A 19,022-nucleotide genomic window follows, 5' to 3' on the forward strand; every position below is an offset into this window, starting at 1 on the left:
TATCAGCTGATTTGCTTTCTGATAAGAACCCCTCTTCTTGGCTTGCAGATGGCCATCTTCTTGATATGTCCTCATATGGTAATGGTAAGAGGAAGGAGGGAGGAAGAGACGGAGATGGGAGAGAGAAAGAGGGAGATGGGGAAAGAGAGAAAGAGATGGAGGAAGAGAGAGGGAGATAGGGGAAGAGAGAGGGAGAGAGAGAGGGAGATGGGGTAGAGAGAAGGGGAGGGAAGGAGGAAAGAGAGAGAGAGAGAGAGAGAGAGATAACTTTGTCTTCTTATAAGGCCACAGTTCTGCTGGATTAGAGCCCTACACTTATGACCTCATTTGACATTAATTACCTCTTAAAAGTGCTATCCAAATTCAGTCACATTGGTGGTTAGGGCTTCAACTCTGGAGAGACACAATTCATTCCTACCACCTCCCCTTGAGGGACTCTCCTCTCAGGGCTGGGTCCTAGCCAGTTCTCTGTGTTGGTAGCCAAGTACCTGAGAGGCTCCAGCTACATGAATATTTGCTGGGCTTCATGACAGCCCATATGGCTCTGCACTGTCTGCCAGAGCTTGACTGAATTCATTAGCTCAAATCAAAGAAGAAAGCTTAATAGAATACTGCTTTTTGCTAGTTCTTCCCTCATAAGACCAAATACTGAATGGAATTAATCAGTCACATGACAGAAATAGGGAAGGTTTTTTTGTTTTTTGTTTTTTGTTTTTTTTTTTTTTTTGGTCTTGTTTTCACATTCAGTTAGTTTAATTTTGTGAAAGCTTTTTCTGCAAGGACTGTGCCCAAACACTGGACTCACCTGCTTTTAGGAGTCAGGATAACGAACATGACATTAATCTAGTGAAACAACGACTCCTACCAGAAACTCTTCACAATCAGGAGCAATTGGAAGGCAGAGGAGGAGGAAGAAGGAACGAGAAAGACAAAATAAAGAAAGAGAAAAAGAACAGTAGCAACAACAACAGAAAGGCACAGTGCAAGTCTGGAGGAAGAGGGAGCCAGTGCATGTTGGGGGCAGGAGGGACAGCGGGAGACCTCCAAGGGGGAGGAGGGGCAGACAGAGTGTTCCAGAAGAGAGCCAATAATCCCAAAGGACAGGGAGGGAATGGCTCAGGAGCCCTTGATGTTGGCAGTTCTTAAAATAAATAGCTCTTTTCTCTCTCTCTCTCTGAGCTTGATCTTGATTTGGGCTGAGAGCATAAAAGATTAAATCATCATCTTTCCTAATTGTAAGTGTAGTGAAATAGTGTCCACACTTAGCTCTTCTCAGCCTCAAATCACGGGGTAAGTGTATTGGAAATGGAGAAGCTACAAGCCCCAAGTGAATGAAATTACTTTGACATTTCGGAATGATGTCAATACAACTGTGGAGTGAAACTGTATCGAGGACCCAAATGTCTTTATTCCACAATGTGCTCTTTTTAATTCGTAGGGCATTGTTGGTTGCCTCCCCCAATATCTATCTTCCCTTCTCTGCTAATGGAACCATGGCTTTTCTTGAATGGCACCGAGCCCCACCCTGGGGAATCCACAAGCATAGGCTAAACCAGTTTTGGAAATCTCACTCCCCAAAACAACCAGACTTGGGACTAGCAGTGAGGTATAAGGGGAAATTGGCTTATGGGTTTATGAGAGAGATTTTCTTAGCCATAAAGAAGAGATTGCCTTCTCATTTTGGATGCTGTTGTGTGCGAAGGAGCTGCTGGGGCCAGATTGTGACCAGAGGTAGCAGGGTAAGAGAACCACAGAAACACTGTCTTCATGTTGTTGAGCCATAGGACAGACTCTGAAACTCCGTATCTCAAAACTTCTTTGCAGGAGACAATTAAATGTTTTGTTACGTGGATCCCCACTGGCCTGTGGTTCTATCACTTACAACTAAACACACTTCGCTGAGAATATTAAGTACATACAAAGCTAAAGAATATTAGAAGGACTTGGTTCAGCAATGAGATACAAACCCCAAAACAGCAGTAGTTCAGAGGAGATAGAGATTTCTTTCTTTCTCTTTCACGTTAGCCTCTGGAAACAAACCGTCCAGTTGGTATCGTATCCTATGGCATGAGAAACTCAGCAGTTGCTCATTCTGGCTTCATGATCAGTAACCCATGACCTACATTTTCAAAGGTCACCTTATGGTCTAGGTTGGTTGCTCCATTTCCAAGCCACCATCTATTTTTCAACCAGCAGGAAGGAATAAGGAGGTAAGAACAGGACACACATATGGCTTGTGTCTGAGTCCTTAGGAAATAAAGGATCACAGGTAATAACCTCAAACAGCTGATCTATATAAAGGAATCTGTGTAATGCAGAAGGAGATTCTTCCTTCAGAGCCCCCCCCCCCAATATGGTGCTTTGGAGGGTGTTGACCAGAGGTAGCGCTGCCTGGAAAGGCTGGAGCCAGCTCTGGTAGGTGGCAGCTGCAGGTGCCATCCTGTCTCGTGCAAGCAGGGACATTCGAGAATGTGAATATGTGAACAAACATGAGTGAAATACTCTGGCGTAGAAGCTTGAGGTAGAGGGGAGCAAGAGGTCCTGGGAAGGAGGGGACTGCAGAGCCAGAGAAATATATTTTTTAAGATTTATTTATTCATTTGTTTGAGAGAGAGAAAGTGAGAGAGAGAGCAAGGGGGAGGGACAGGGGGAGGGGCTGGAAGAGAAGCAGACTCCTTGCTTAGTGTGGAGACTGACTTGGGGCTTGATCCCACAACCCCAAGATCAAGACCCGAGCTGACATCAAGAGTCGGATGCTAAAAAAAAAAAAAAAAAAAAAAAGTCAGATGCTTAACAGAGTGAGCCACCCAGGGGCCCCCAGAGAAATATTTTTATTATTGCTTGCAGGGTCATTTTCTCTCCAGGCCAGTGTACTCTGGACCATATAAGCCACACAGCTGCACCTCGGAGTTATATGTGATGAAAACTGAGCCATGGCAACAGGGCAAAGACATCAACAGTGGGAGACATGAGCAGTGTGGACTCTTCAGCTCCTCAGAACTCACCCCACTTCCAAAATTAACCCCTCTCCTTTGGTGGGTCCTGACCCAGGACTTACGGGGGGCTGAGATGGCTATAGGGCTCCATAAGAGGCAGTAGGGGAGCAGAGGTCTGGAGCCAAGCTCCCAGGGAGTCATGCTTCAACTCTCTGGAGCACAAATGAGGCAAGGTGGATAAAAACAAATCTGGGTTTGAAGCTGATCTCGTGCCTCCTAGTTCTCTGTGAAGTTTCTTGACCTCACTCAACTTCAGACGCCTTGCCTGTAAAACAGGATGTAACTAGTGACTGTCTGCAGCCGGTGGAGATTTCTTTTTGTTCTTTCTCCCCTTTCCTCCCTCTCTTTGACCATCCCCAGTCTAGGTGCTGAGTGAGTCTGGAGTGAGACAAGGAGAAAGGCCAACCAAGGCTTTGTGTGGACACCTGCACAGTCGTGAAGCTTTTGTGGTGAGCAGGGGTCATGTTGGCAAGAGGAGGAGGGGTGTCCTGTAGATGTTCCACAAGAGGGTGCTACTCTTTGGACTCACAGAAGGGCTTGCAAGCCCTTCCCAGGACACTCAGGGCACTTGGGATCCACCCACACCCTCGTGCCTTCTGCCCCCACGGGGCACCCAATCTATGGGGAAGAACAAGGGGAGAAGAAGCCAAAAAGATCTGGAGTGAAGGAGATGGAGGAAGAGGGACCAGAAAAAGAAGAACCACTCAGATGCCTTCTGAACCAATGTGCTGGAAGGTTCTCAATGGGGAAAGAAGTATCACGCACTGTCTTCATGCTTTTTTTTCTAGTTTGACAATGGACTTTTCCTGCACATCTTTGCACATGTTGTGGCTTTGACTGCAGAGGCGATACAATGTTCCAATGTATCCAAAGTACTGAGCACAGTTTCTGGCACGTGGTAACCACTCCACGAAGGCCAGTGACCATCTTTAGGATAGAAGAGGCCTTGGTTCTTGTCTTGATCTCGCTGCTAGTCACCTGAATTTCCTGGTTGATCAAATGTGGGCTTTCCATGAGATGATCTCTAAGTTCTTTTTTAAAAATTTTTTTATTTATTTGAGAAAGAGAGAGAGAGAGAAAGAGAGCATGAGCTGGGGAAGAAGCAGAGGGAGACTCCCTGCTGAGCAGGGACCCCCCGCCCCCATGTGGGGCTCCATCTCTGGATTCCAGGATCATGACCTTAGCCAAAGGCAGACACACCTAACTGAGCCACCCAGGCACTCTGATCACTGAGTTCTTTTTGAGCTCTCCTGTCTTTGTGGGGTTGGGGCTGGGGCTAGGAAGATGGTGGTGGAGTACATATAGCCAAGATTCGGGATGCATTTTGACATGATCTTGGTTGATGGGAATCCAATGTGTCGGGGGAGAAAAAGGCCAGAGTTTCTGCTCTGAGGTCCACCTAAAGCCACCTGAATGCTGAACCAAGAGAACTCAGCGGTGAGCCTTTCTTCTTCAGAATCAAAATGTGTCTACTCTTCAAATGCTCTTCTCATATAGGAAACTCTACCAGTTAGAGAATTGTTCACAAGAATTCTCTCTAAAAGTGGAAATATTTTTGGACGAACATATGGTGGTACCATCTATTCTGATGAGAATGGATTCGATCAAATTGATTTTCTTTGAACCTTTAACTGACATGAGCCACGTTTAGGAAATGGAGTCTTTGATATTAGGATGATGGAGGGAGAGAGGAAGGTGTGTAGGAGAAGGGAGATCTCTGTGGGTACCTTGGTGTACTTGGCAGGTCGAGTGGTGTCTAACAAGCTCCCAGACTGCATCGGTGTCCTAGGGCTACTGTAACAAATTACTACAAACTTGATGGCTTAAAGCAATTGACATGTATTTTTTCCTATTCCTGGAAGGAGAAATCCAAGAACAACAAGGGGTCATCAGGGCCAAGCTCCTCCAGAAGGCTCTAGGGAAGAATCCTTCCTTGCCTCTTCTGGCTTCTGGTGGCTTCTGGCATCCCTGGCTTGTGGCTGCATCACTCCCCTGTCTACCTCCCTGTTCACATGGATTCCCTGTGTGTCTCTCTATGTCCTCTCTTCTTATAAGGAAACAATCCCTGGATTTAGGGTCCCTCCTAAATCCAGGATGGCTTCATCTCAAGATTCTTGACTAAAGACACCTGCAAAGACTCTATTTCCAAACCAGGTCACCTTCTGAGGTTCTGATTGGCCATGAATTTGGAGTGGGACACTCTTCAACCACTGTAGAGGCCTTGCAAGAATGGGAGAGTGGGAAGGAGCCTTCTAGATGGTGCTGGAGAGGAGTCGGAAGAAATTGCAAAGTTAAGACTTTTTTTCTAGAGCTAGCTCTTTCTCTCTTCTCTTGTCAGATGAGACCTGGCCTCTCCTTCCAGAAAATCTGGCCGGAGGGGCCAGAAGATGCTTCTGCAGATGCCGACCTGTGCTGTTGAGCTCTCTCCCATCCCTCAGACCTGCTGGATAGCTGGAGAACACTCTCTCCTCAGCTGGCCTCCTCTCTATCCTGCCCCTTCTCCCCTGCCTGCTTGCTCCTCCCTACAGAGGATCCCGATGCCCCTTGAGATGGCTTCACGAGGATCGGCTTAGAGAGTTTTGAATGTGACATACTGGGGTCTGAGGGTTTTGTCCAGGAAAGAAATTACTAGTGGCATTCATTCATGTCAGTGGTAGTCTCTAATTGTCTAAGAGTTTTTGTTAGTTATTGACATGATTCAAATGTGATTAGATCCCCTCAACCTCTCTCCTGAGTAGTATTTTGAAATTTTCATCTTTCCTTGAAATTTTCATCCTTCCTACGAGGGCTTGGTCTGGCAGCTTCATCAGCGCAGCTTCTTTTTAGGCAGCATGCAAGCCCAAGGGTGAAGTGTTGGATTCTTATTAGCATTTTCCAGCAGCCAGGCTGTGTGCTCCTATGCAGATGTGCCGAATGCTTTCCTTTTATGTAAATGTCTGATCCACAACAGAGCTATCCTCTGACTACTTTCATCCTGCTTAGATCTTACAGGGCCCTTTTAAGGTAGCAACCATTTGGCAGTTCTAATCAAAGAAGCTGGCCTCCTCATATCAAGAAGTTAAAATTCTGACATAGCCCTAAAATTTCTTGAGACAAATAGTTCGTATATTTTCAGCTTGATGGTACATTAGTCGTGAGTTGTTTTTTTCTTAGCGTATGATAAAAGATCAACTGCAGCTAGCAAAGAAGGATTTAATAGGATACTGGGGTTTCTTACATAATCAGGGGAAACCAACAGCCAAACGGTGAAAGGGATAAGGATGTGGCTCGACTCAAGAAAGAACCTTGAGAGCCTTGAAATATCACAAGGATTTGGGCTTTGTCTACGCTTCTGTCTACTTATTGATCTCATTGTCACCACAGGTGAGCCCCAATTTTATATCTTTCTGAGGCCACAACTAGAGCAAGACTGACTCACTCTCTCTTGGTCCCACAGTCAAATAAAATGCCAAGGAAAGGGCTGTGATTGGTTCCGCTTAGGCAAGACCATCACTCCTGGATCCAGGGGTCACAGATACCTGGAAAAGTCCTTTCCTTTGGACAATTCATGAACTTATATTGAGGTCATGGCCTCTAAGTCACCTCTTCTTTTAGGCAATGCAAATCTTGATTATTTTGCTGTGCGCATGCCTCTTTTTGAAGAAATGATGCTTTGACTACTATGGTGTTTTTCCTTCAATAGAACCTTTCCAGAACAGTAGAAATAACCATCCCAGCAAAAAATTCTGCTATTCCAAGTTTATTAAAATGGGTCAGATATTTTGTTTAAAATTCTGTGTTAAGTGCTATTGCATAAAGAATACTTGGTGTTGTGGATATAGATTTAACAAACACTATAATATTGCATCCAGCAAGAAAAAATCTTTTCTGTTTTAAGTAACCTTTCATTTGTTAAGGATCTAAAGCTGAGATTTAAAAGGGTAATTGAGGAATGCCTGGGTGATTCAGTTAGTTAATTACCTGTGTTCGGCTCACATCATGATCACAAGGGATTGAGCCCCACATTGGCCTCCCTGCTCAGCGGAGAGTCTGCTTCTCCCTCTCCCTCTGTTCCCCCCACTCATGCTCTCCCTCTCAAATAAATAAATAAAATCTTAAAAAAAAAAAAGAGGTAGTTAATAAAAGCAGCTCTGGGCTATGACCCCATATTTTAAAAATAAGAGTATCGGCAATAGGTGTCACCATCCTTTAAAAAGACAGGTGTTGGGATCCCTGGGTGGCGCAGCGGTTTAGCGCCTGCCTTTGGCCCAGGGCGCGATCCTGGAGACCCGGGGTCGAATCCCACGTCGGGCTCCCGGTGCATGGGGCCTGCTTCTTCTCCCTGTGCCTGTGTCTCTGCCTCTCTTTCTCTCTCTGTGACTATCATAAATAAATAAATAAAAATTTAAAAAAATTAAAAAAAATAAAAAGACAGGTGTTGGTTGCAACAGAAAAGCAGACCTGATTCTTCTCTCGTCTTTGTTGCACTGAATCATTATTTAATGGAGCAAAATTCTTCCCTTATCCTGTGCATTCCACATTCCTGGTTCCTTGGAGCAGCTAGCACTTCATTCAGGAATACGTCTTTGCCCCCTTTGAAGGATGAGGGCGAAGGCCAGAAGTGCCATCTCACTGGGATATAGCACAGAGCATGAGACTTGGAGGCAAACAGTCCTGGGTACAGATTGATACTCGATTACTTACTGTGTGAGACTGAATATAATATGGAACATGTTAAAGTTTTGATTTTCTCATCTGTAAAGTTGAGATCATTCTACACAGCGTTGGTTTGCATTTTAAAGGAGATTCTCAGTGTAGTATGCTTGGCACATGATTACTGGGCAAGAGTTCTGTTGGGTCCCAACCATACTCTGACCTCACCCCTTTTCTAGGTTGTCCTCATCTGTCTCCTTGGTCCCTTGTATGCCCCCAGCCCAGGGCAGGTTGGAAGGGCATTGGGGACCAGCCTCACTCATGTCAGCCTTACTTCCTGTGGCATCACTTCACTGGAAGCTTCCCTTCCCTCTTTACTGTTTTCACATGAACACTGGGTCATTTCTGGCCGGCTGACCTCACACAGGAAGAGCACCATCTGATATGGAGTGTCCTCTGTCCCATGTGTCTAGCTGTCCCACTGGGATGAGAAGTTAGTCTTGAGTAGTGTATTAGTCTTTCAAAAGCTATGACTTGGTATGTGATCCAGTTCTTTCTGTCCAACATTCATACTCACTTGTGGGCTCATTCCACATATCCCCCATGTTCTTTGGAGAGTGTCTTAGAAAAAGAACACAGTGTTTGTGTAAAAGCATCAGCAGCAGATTGAAGGACACACTGAAGTGAGGGAGCTGGCTGGTCCTTTCCACGGCTGGCCTGGTCCCTGGAGGGTGACAGGAAAGAGAGTCAAGTGGCAATCAGAAATAGTGCCATATAAACCCTCAGGCACCAGGATCCTCATCCAAGAAACCGCTATGAATGTCAAGTGCATCACATTTGCTGAGGCAGGATCTGAGGCCAGCCAAACTCTTGGCCATTGCCAACAGAAGGATGATATATTACGGTTGTTTTCTGTGCTCATTAATATCCGGTTTGCCCAAGGCGACATTTCTCCCAGGGCTAGAAGGAAGCATACATGTCTTCAGCCTTCTCTGGCCCTGGGTATCAAGCTTAGTTTTACAACAGAAGAGTCCATGCTCATTCTGGGGGTCTATTTATGTCAACATAAATGTCAGGAAGAAGAACCCATGAGGCAGCACCAGTGGATGCATGAGGATGAACATGGGATATAATTTGGCACACTCAAAAATCCTGCCCCTTCCAGAAGGGCCGAAAGGAATGGCAGTGACCAGCTGCCTCTGGAAATTCTGATCAAACTTCCCAAGAAGTTGTACAACCACTGACTGGTACCTTGGAGCCTAACCTGTCTTTTGCTGAATACTGTATATTCTTACAGCTGAGGACTCAACTGTCGGGCTCCAGGCCAAGGACTGTCCTATTTCTGTTGAGAAGAGTCAGGAATGCTTGCCATTTAATTCTGTCTCAGATAACATTCAGATGCTTCAACCCATAAAAATAAATCCAATTCTTTGAAGTCTGACGTGTGTTTTGGATCTTTATACGGAGACAATGGGAGCTATATTTCATTATTGGCTTTACTAGGAAGAGCAGGGACTAAATGTAAGATGAAGCTTGTACAGTCCTTTTAGAGTATTATTGTCTTCATGATTGGGAGGAAATGCACCAGAATTCAGTAAAATAATAAAGTAGATTTTTAAAGTTCTAAAGGCAACATTTGGACGGATAGTTATAAAATACTGTGCAAGGGTGCTTAACTTTATTTCTCAATTCGCAAAAGATAAGAAAACCACTTCTGATTTGCTTTAGATCCAGACCCTGAAGGTCTGAGAAGCTGCTCTGAAGCGCGCAGCACAGCTCGTGAATTTGTCCAGAGCGCCACCTAGTGGAGAGATCTGCAGAAGCGACAGGGAGGGACAGTGCAATGACTTTAAGAGAAAGCGAAAAGCCTTTGTTGCCTCATTTTAAAATAACTTTTCTAGGGACATTGGGTGGCTCAGAGGTTGAGCGTCTGCCTTTGGCTCAGGGTGGGATCCCGGGATCCTGGGATCGAGTCCTACATCAGGCTTCCTGCAGGGAGCCTGCTTCTCCCTCCGCCTGTCTCTGCCTCTCTCTCTGTTTCTCTCAGGAATAAATAAATAAATAAAATCATTAAAAAATTAAAATGACTTTTCTAATATGTCCACATAAACTTTGCCTTGATAAATATAACATAGTGAACATAACCAACCATTTCCTAACGCAAATAGGAATGATAATGCTTTCTAAAGGATGACCTTTTCTAAAGAAAGGTTTAGAAAAATCAGTTCACTATGTAGAGAATCCATATTTTTAGAGAATCAAATATTTTAGAAAATCAAAACTTTCAGAAAAATCGGTTCTGTATGGCAAGAATCAGTATTATAAGTTAGTGCAGTTAGAGATTGTCACAACTCTCTCAGCCATTTTTTTAAAAGATTTTATTTATTTATTCATGAGAGGCACAGAGAGAGAGAGAGAGAGAGAGAGAGGCAGAGACACAGGCAGAGGGAGAAGCAGGCTCCATGCAGGGAGCCTGACGTGGGACTCGATCCCGGGTCTCCAGGATCACACCCCAGGCTGAAGGCGGCGCTAAACCACTGAGCCACCTGGGCTGCCCATCTCTCAGCCTTTGTTACATGTATTTCTAATATGTCTCTTTGTTTCATACACTTTACCTCTTAATGACAAAAATTTAGTGCACAAAATTTTATAGAATTGATGCCACTGGTTAATGAAGTTGCAGGTTATATAGTTAGAGAAGTGGCCCATATATATGTGTGTGCATATATGTCTATGTATGTGTGTACATATTCTACATACTATATTCTGTGCATATATATTGAAACATTCAGAGTGTTTGCTACCCAAACCTCCCAGCTGTGAGCTCCCCGAGGGACAGCAACCCTGCATACTGGCCTCTGCACCCTGGGTGCCTAGTATAATGCTCCCATGACTATGGATTTAAAGCAGTGGTTCTCAACTTTGGCTGTGGCTTTGGGATCCTCAGGAGAGCTCTCAAGAATACTGATGCCAGGTCCCACCCCAGAGACTCTGATTTAATTGCAGTGTAGAATGTGCTGGGTATTGGGAATTTAAAAAATTCTCCAAATGATTCTAATGTGAAGTCAGTGTTGGGAACCACTGATTCTAGGAATTCTCCAAATGCTGAAATGGCAGTCTCACTTCTCATCAGTGGGTGAAGGCAGGAAGACGAAGAAAGTGGGGGGCCCCTGGGTGGCTCAGTTGGTTAAGCATCTGCCATCCACTTAGGTCATGATCTTGGGGTCCTGGGATGGAGTCCCATGTTGGGAATCCCTGCTCAGCAGGGAGTCTGCTTCTCCCTCCATCCCTACCCCTCCCCTCCACTTGTGTTATCTTTCTCTCTCAAATAAATGAGTAAAATCTTAAAAAAAAAAAAAAAAAAAAAAAGGAAGTGAGTAACACAGAAGCCCCTGAGATTTGCCAGTAAACACATCCCTAAAGAGTTGCCTGGGTCACAGTAGAGCATTGTGGGAATTTTTCTGGCATGATGGTCACAGTAGTTGGGATGAAAGAACAGAAGAGCTTGAGGGTATTTGAAGGTTCCAGAATTAAACTTCACCTCTGCCACTGGTTTACAAACTATCATATAAACAAGTAATTCACAAAAAAGGAAATAAATTAATAAAAATATATTAAACATATTTAATTTCAGGAGTAACAGTATGAGGGCAAGTGAACATTTCTTCCTCTTAATTACAATAAAATTATGCTGATAATACTCCGTGTTAACAGGGAGAGAGTAAAACTGAGGTTCCTTTGACAGCATGGGTCAAGGATGATCAAAATGTTTACCCTTTGACCCCATGATTCCCCTTCTGAGAATCTAGTATAAGGAAACTATTCACAATTGAGGAAAATCTACATGGATGGAATGCTCATCATGGTTATCTCTAATAGTGCAATATCAGAAACAGCCAAAGTATCAAACAGGAGAAAGGTTAGGAAAGATATGTAAGCGATCTACCCACTGGGTGGAATATTACACAGCCATTATAAATTTTGATAGAAACAGAGATGCACATAAAAATATTTGTGCTCTGATGGTAAATAAATTGTGGCATAATACAGTTTGCAAACTATGATTCCATTGGGTTTTTTAGAAAGTCATATTCAACTCCAAAGCATTCCTCTCCTGGGAGTGCTGTTGTTCTGACACACTAAACATTTGTTTTGTAGGTTGATTGGCCTACGATGGCTCCGTTTTGGCTTTAGATCTTTGATCTACACTGTCTATCTTCTGGGGGCACCTGGGTGGGTCAATCGGTTAAGCACCAACTCTTGATTTCAGCTCAGGTCGTGGTCTTGGGGTCCTGGGATCAAATCTCACATCAGGCTCCGTGCTCAGCATGGGGTTTGCTTCTCCTTCTCCCTCTACTCCTCCCCCTGCTCTCTCTCTTTCTCTCTCTCAGATAAACAAATAAATAGAATCTTTAAACTGTCTACCCTTTGAAATGGCTGTTGGTCCTTTCCATCAGAAGTTACTAGGACTATGGGTACACACACTTTGTATGTGTATGAGCATTGAGTATTTTATAAGACTGATGAATCACTGACGTCTACCTCTGAAACTAACAATTAAAAAAAATTTTGACTGCCTATCTTGCACCTTAGAAGAACCAGAGATCATAAAAGGGGAAGCTATTAAGTCCAGTGAGAGTTCTCCCTTCATATTACATAGAGGAGAAATGACAAGCCTGTTCCATTCATCCTTGAAGTGATCTATTCCTAAGGTCCTTCCCCTTCAGGTTGGAAATTTCCAGATGTTCTTGAATTAAAGAGCCTTGCTGACCACCTGGTTGGAGGCATGACCTGTGAAAGGGAGACCAGAACCTCCACCTCCAGGAATGGCAGACACAACCAAATAGGAACGTGGATGCACAGAAGGGGAATCACTACAAAATGAATCAGATTTACCTCGCAAATCCATCTGTGACAATTCCAGAATTCGGATGGATGCTAGAGCTTTGGAGTAGAATGGAAACAGCTACATATGAGAAGGCAAAGCTGTTGCTCCACAGAGAAGCCACTGCCAGTGAACTGAGAACCCAGCCAGAGCTTCCAGACTGTTCAGCAAAGTGTGCCACGGACAATCCACAGCCAATTAATTAACACTGAGCTCCATGCATATTAACTTGTGGTAGAGTGCTTGTAATCTATCATCAACCTATTACAAAAGTTATTAGCCTATTATTTTAGAAATGATTTAGTCCATGTCATTTCCTACATTATGGTCTGAAGGACCAGAGAAGCCAGGCTGGATCCAATAGAATGCCTTTCTTCTTTCTGCTTTAAGAAGAGAAAGGAGTTTTATGGTGTCTCCTCACTAAAATTCCAACAGTTTATTGTTTCAGGTGTAACCCAGGGGCTCAGATGATTATTTCAGCCTTTCTCCACCTTTTGGCTTTTATTTTTTTCTTTGTTTTATTTCCATCAGAGAGAATGGAGATCATTTTAAACAGATGAGCAGCAGCCCTGAGAGTGAGATGATAAAAAGTGGCTATTTGGACTTTAAGATTATTTTATTTTGCTCATTTGTTTGTTGATAATTGTGATAAAAAAACAACACATAACATAAAATGCATCATCTCAATCACTCTAAAGTGTGCCCCAGGGTTAAGTATATTCACACTGTTGTGCAACAGATCCCTAAAAATTTTTTATCTTGAAAAACTGACACTCTATGCCCACTGGCCGCCATCTCCCCATCTCCCCCACCTCTTGGCCCCTGGCCACCACCATCCTGCTGTCTGTTTCTATGAGTTTGGCTACTCCAGAGACCTCACATAAGTACAATCATATGGTCTTGTCCTTTTATGATTGGCCTATTTCTCTTCAATCATGTATGTCCTCAAGATTCATCCATGTGGTGGCATGTGTCAGAATTTCTTTCCTAAGACTGATAAGACTAATTTTATTACTTGTTTTCTTTTAGCCTACAAACATGCTCAATAATTCCATTTCATAACAATAGAAATAAAAAAATAATGATTTCCTCTCTTGTATGTGTTTTTTTAAAATTATTTATTTATTTATTCATGAGAGACACACAGAGAGGCAGAGACACAGGCAGAGGGAGAAGCAGTCCCTCACTGTGGGACTTGATCCCAAGACCCCAAGATCATGCCCTGAGCCAAAGGCAGTGCTCAACCACTGAGCTCCCCAGGCGTCCCTCTTGTATGTGATGTAATGAGCACCGAGTACTGATATCTACCTCTGAAACTAATAATTAAAAAAAAAAAAAAAACATTCATCACATAGGCTGCGATTAAAAAATAATTTCCTCTTTTTTTCTCAGATAAACCCTCAAACTTACGTTTTTCTTTCTCATTATCCGAATAGAGCCCTAACTGCCCTGTGCTCAGTCCTTTGCTTTTTGGGATCTGGTTTGTAGTTCACCACTCTTCTAAAACTATTTCCTTGAAGAGTGTTGGAACTTTCTGGAATAAAAAAGTTCTTCTATAGCATGACGCACTCACAGGAAATCTACTTCAATTTTTTGCTTATGTTTTCTTCCAGATAAGGTTCTTTGTCCATGTCCTGCAGCTTTCTTCTTTTCCTTTTAATTTGTGTTTAGTTTAATTTTGTGTAGTGTGGCTTTTATCCATGGAAAACCTGTAGAGCAGAGAGAGATTACTCATGCTTCAAGTAGACAGCTCTGCTCCGACATCCAGTTGCTCTTCTATGGAGTGGGTTCTACTTGATGTGTTCCTCATCTTATTTTGAGGCCCGCTTTAAAGCGAGATAATTGTTTTCAGTTCTGTTTTCTGTAGCCTGGTGGTATGAAGAGGGATGGAGAGGCTAACATCCTGGCTGGGGCTAATATCTTGGCCTGGGTGCATGAGTTCTGAACGTGCTGGGGCCCGCTCAACCCAGCCAGGGGGACAACCAACCGCCATCAGGTTGGGCTCATGACCCCAATGCAACAGGACATCTTGGAGGATGGGAAGTCTTCCTCATCGTTCTCAAGACTCTCCAGGCCGCAACAGAGAGAAGGGCTTCTAATCTGGAAGACTTGGCCACAGTTTCTCCAGGGATGCCAATCCATGCCCTTGGTTGACTTCTCCACAGATCAGAAGTGAGAAGTCTCAAGAGTTTATTGACTCATTCCTCCTCTTTCCTCCGTTAGTGCTCCCAGGGGAGGAGAGAGCCATCTGGAACTACATGGACTGTACCACTCCAGAATCGTTGGATCCTTCCTCCGTGTCTCTTTTTCAAAGTATATGACGTGGAGGGACTTCTTTTTTCTTGTTTGATGACGCCTGCTAAGTTTTCATTGTTTCCTTTTGGCTTTTGTGTTTGTTTGCAATGTTTTGCTCATTGCTTTAGCAACTGGGGAGAGATTCTATGAGTTGGCTTTGTGTGGCCATCTGTGCCTGGAAGTCCAACAGCAGCGTCCTCATTATGAAAGGGAATGATCTTTTCTTGGTACTCATCCCCTTCTGCCTCCTCAGCATTTTTCCTGCAGTTGACTATACCCTTATCTGACCCGGTTCTGTGATATGCTCTGGTGTGACCCCAGGACCTCTTTTGTTTTGGACTCCTTCACACTAAAATGAAGCTGTTGGACTAATTGCCAATTTTCAGTGCTGGTTGCACATTGAATCACTAAGGGAGCATTTTAGCAATACTTTGGTCCTAGGAAATATAATTTATTTTGCTTCAGGTTGAATCTGACCATCAGTATTTAAAACAAACAAACAAACAAACAAACAAACAAACAAACAAAAAAACCTGCACAGAAGATTTAATGAGTGGCCCTAATTGAGAGCCACAGATCTTTTCATGTGACAGACCCACCCAGCTCTGATGCTGTAAGGCTGTCCATCTCCTGCTCTCAAGAAGGCAGGTGTACTCACCAGAAATCCCCACAAAGTGCAAGCAGTCAAACAACTTTAGTAAGAGGAAAGATTCCATGAACAGGAAATGCAAAACAGAAAGAGGACTTAAGAATAGCAGAGGAAGGGCAGCCCAGGTGGCTCAGTGGTTTGGTGCCTGCTTTCTGCCTAGGGTGTGATCCTGGAGACCCAGGATCGGAGAGTCCCACCTCAGGCTCCCCACAGGGAGCCTGCTTCTCCCTCTGCCTGTGTCTCTGCCTCTCTCTCTCTCTCTGTCTCTCATGAGATGAGTAAATGAATAAAATCTTAAAAAAAAAAAAAAAAAAAAGAATAGCAGAGGAAGAAAAGCCCCAAATAGGATGCTGATTCTGTTCCCTAAGCAAGAGTAGGACCTGGGAAGTTGTAATTTTAAAAAGCCACCCAGAGAATTTGCGTAATTGATGAGATTCAAGAACTGGTTATCTGGAGATACCCTTTGTTTGTCTCCTGCCAAACATGAGGTTTCAGAAAGGTCTTTCTAGCGCCTCCTGTCCCACTTTAACTCACGCCCCTGGCTTTTTCTTTTTTCAGGGCTGAGCTATTTGGAACAGTCTATGTAGCTTCAATCTGTCTTCCCCTTCCCCTCCCTCAGCTTCCAAACTGTTACTAGGACAGTGCGTCTCAAGCTTGAATGTAGATCAGAATCAGCTGGACGCCTTGGTACAACACAGATTCCCAAGCCCCATGGCCAGAAATTCTGAATTCCCACTCTGAAGTCTGAGGTTGGGGCCAGAATCTGTTGGGTTTTTTTTTTTTCCTTTTAAGATTTTATTTATTTATTTATTTATGAGAGACGTAGAGAAAGGCAGAGACATAGGCAGAGGGAGAAACAGGCTCCCTGTGGGGAGCCCGATGCGGGGCTAGATCCCAGGACCCCAGGATCACAGCCTGAGCCAAAAGCAGATGCTCAACCACTGAGCCACCTAGGTACCCCTAGAATCTGGATTTTTATCAGGTTCCCAGGGGAGGACCCTGCTGCTGGTATGGCCCACACCTCGGGAAGCACTGTACCCCAGTTATTGCCCTAAAACAGACTGGTATACTCATCCATCACAACCTAAAACCCTTTTGTGTCTACAGGATAAAGCCAACTATCAAGCAGAGCACACAGACGCTTCGGGTTTTTGGGGACATCTCTCTCTACTGAGCATCTCTGGTTCAGGCACAGCAAACATTTCCCTGTTCTACCGCCCCTGTGCCTGGTCCCTTCACACTTTCAGATTTTGCATATCCCGTCCTCTGCCTAGAGTCTCCCCCTCCTGCTTCTATATTGGGTAGACTCCCACTCATCAGTCAAGTTTCTGCCTAAATATCACTTTCTCCATGGAGCCATTGCAGATCCCTTCAGTAATACAATTTTCCTCTCCTCTCCTCTCCTCTGTGCTCCGATTTGGAACACATCACATTGCATCTTGATGATCTGTTTGCACATTTCTTTAATGCCTTCTGAGACCCTAGAATTAAAGCTCAACTTGTTCTCTTTATCCTTGTCTTCTGTGTATCCTGAAGACCTAGCACAGTCACCAGCACAAAATACATGCCAGCTGAGCACTTGCTGCATGAAAAACTGGACAGTCAAGGGCAGACCATATAAGCCAAGAGTGGGGTAATGTTTCCCTTATAACATAAAAATACTTAAAATGAAAAGACAGACTGACTTGTTAGATGGAGGTTGGGCATGTCAGCTAGAGGGAACTGGAGAATGTTTGTAACGTTGGACACTATGGAAAATATGCATGCAGATTTCCAGAATTGTCTCAGACCCTTGTCTGCTCTACATGGGAATTAATGCCATTTTCCCCAATCCTTCCCCCACCCTTCCAGAAACACATTAGCATTTTAAATCTGATTGGTACAAAAGAGAGTTTGGGCGTGGTCTCCTCTTCTGACCAAATATAACTGCAATTATTTCAGCGACAAAAAGTCAGAGAAACGACCTGATAACACCCTTCACATTTGAAATATAGAACATGCTGTCATTTGGAGGATAGAGACCTGAGGTTCCTCCTTTTATTAAGATAAATGCAAGTATCTTAGGGCTTAATGACACTTAAGCAGCCACAGAAGCAAGTCAGTGTCATTCAAGAAAGAAAAACTAAATTACACTCATTTATCCTCAGGTTTCTAAAACATAGCAAGGCTGGGGAAACCCTACATTTAGAGACGGTTTTAAGGGTGAGGATATTTTTCCGTCACCGGCTGGTATTTTATAAAACATGCCATTGTGTTCAGCCTTGCAGAATTTATGCCATTTGGAGTAGTACATTCAGATAAAAGTTGGCTCAAGGAAAGGGAATTGTTGACAGCCCAGGGGCCGGTAAATGATTCATGAAGACGTGTGAGTTGATTTGTTCTGAGTTTTAATCTTTCCTTTCAGTAAAACCTTGACCGAGGGCTTGGCGATCAGCCTGAGCTTGTAGCTTCAGAATGGCAAAGTACCGTCATGAGTGGTGGGTGGTATTTGGATGCCCAGAAATATTCTGGGATTCAACCACTAATGTGGTGCAGAGTAATCTTTTGTTTATTCGTCATTCTACAAGTTTGTATTGAGGGCTGGTCCAGTGCTAGGTGCTCCTGCTGGCCCTGGGGATACAGCAGCAAGCAAAGCAGACCCAGGTCCCTGCCCACATGGATCTTGCACTCTAGTTGGGAGACAAGCAATAAACCAAATACATCTGTATGTGTATGGTGTGTGTGTGTGTGTGTGTGTGTGTGTGTGTGTGTGTGTAAATCACCATGGAGAAGAAGAAAGCTGGAGGAAGGCTATAGAATCAGGAGAGTAGACAGCCTGTGGTTCTCCACCAGGGGGTCAGGCAATGGCTCATTGACCCCAAGGCGGTGGAGAAGTGACCTGGGATGAGCCTCCCAGGCTGAGGAAGCAGGCACAAATGAAGGCTCTGAGGTGGGACCAGGCCTGGGATACTTAGGGATGGTTAGGTGCTAGTGAGGCTAGAGCAGAGTGAGTGGGAGAGAGGACCAGATGATGAAGTCCAGAAAGGACCAGAGGACCAGATGATGAGGTCCAGAAAGATGATGAGGTCCATGGGGGAGGGGTTCCTCATATATGGTCATGCCATCCGTTGTAATGATTTGGGCTTTTATTGGGTGTGCAATGGGAAGTCTTTGTAATTAGAAAAAGGATAGGCTCTCTTTTATGCTTCAGCAGGGTCTTCCTGGCTCCTGTCTTCAGAGTAGACAGGAGGGAGACAAAGCCGAAGCAGGGGAATGAATGAGAAGGTCATGATAACAATTCCGGTGAGAGATGGGTATGGCTTGGACAGGGACTTTGGGCATATGTGGTGAGAAGTGGTTAGACTCTGGATACATTCTGAAAAAAGAGCCAACAGGATCTGCAAAGGATGGGACAGAAAATGAGAGGGAAAGAGAGAAGAAGCTTGATGTCAGGGTTTGGGGGCCCAAGCTATGGAAGCAGGGCTGCCATGCATTGAGATGGGCAGGGCTGTGTGAGAAGCCGACAGAGAGCTCTATTTGAAACATCCTAGGTTGAGATGCTGATGAGACAGTCAGGTGGCGCCTG

At 44.2% G+C, this 19,022-nt stretch overlaps 1 long non-coding RNA gene across 1 annotated transcript in view; it reads left to right on the top strand.

Annotated features, from left to right (window-relative positions):
- The window catches only part of LOC140625991 (uncharacterized), a 79,868-nt gene extending 70,805 nt beyond the window's left edge, over positions 1-9,063 (top strand). Inside the window, exon 3 of the long non-coding RNA XR_012025235.1 lies at positions 2,848-9,063. This is a non-coding gene — a long non-coding RNA (uncharacterized lncRNA). The remainder of the gene's footprint in view (positions 1-2,847) is intronic.
- The last annotated feature ends 9,959 nt before the right edge of the window (positions 9,064-19,022 follow it).

Source organism: Canis lupus, chromosome 37 (assembly GCF_048164855.1).
Source record: "Canis lupus baileyi chromosome 37, mCanLup2.hap1, whole genome shotgun sequence".
Taxonomy (NCBI): Eukaryota; Metazoa; Chordata; class Mammalia; order Carnivora; family Canidae; genus Canis; species Canis lupus.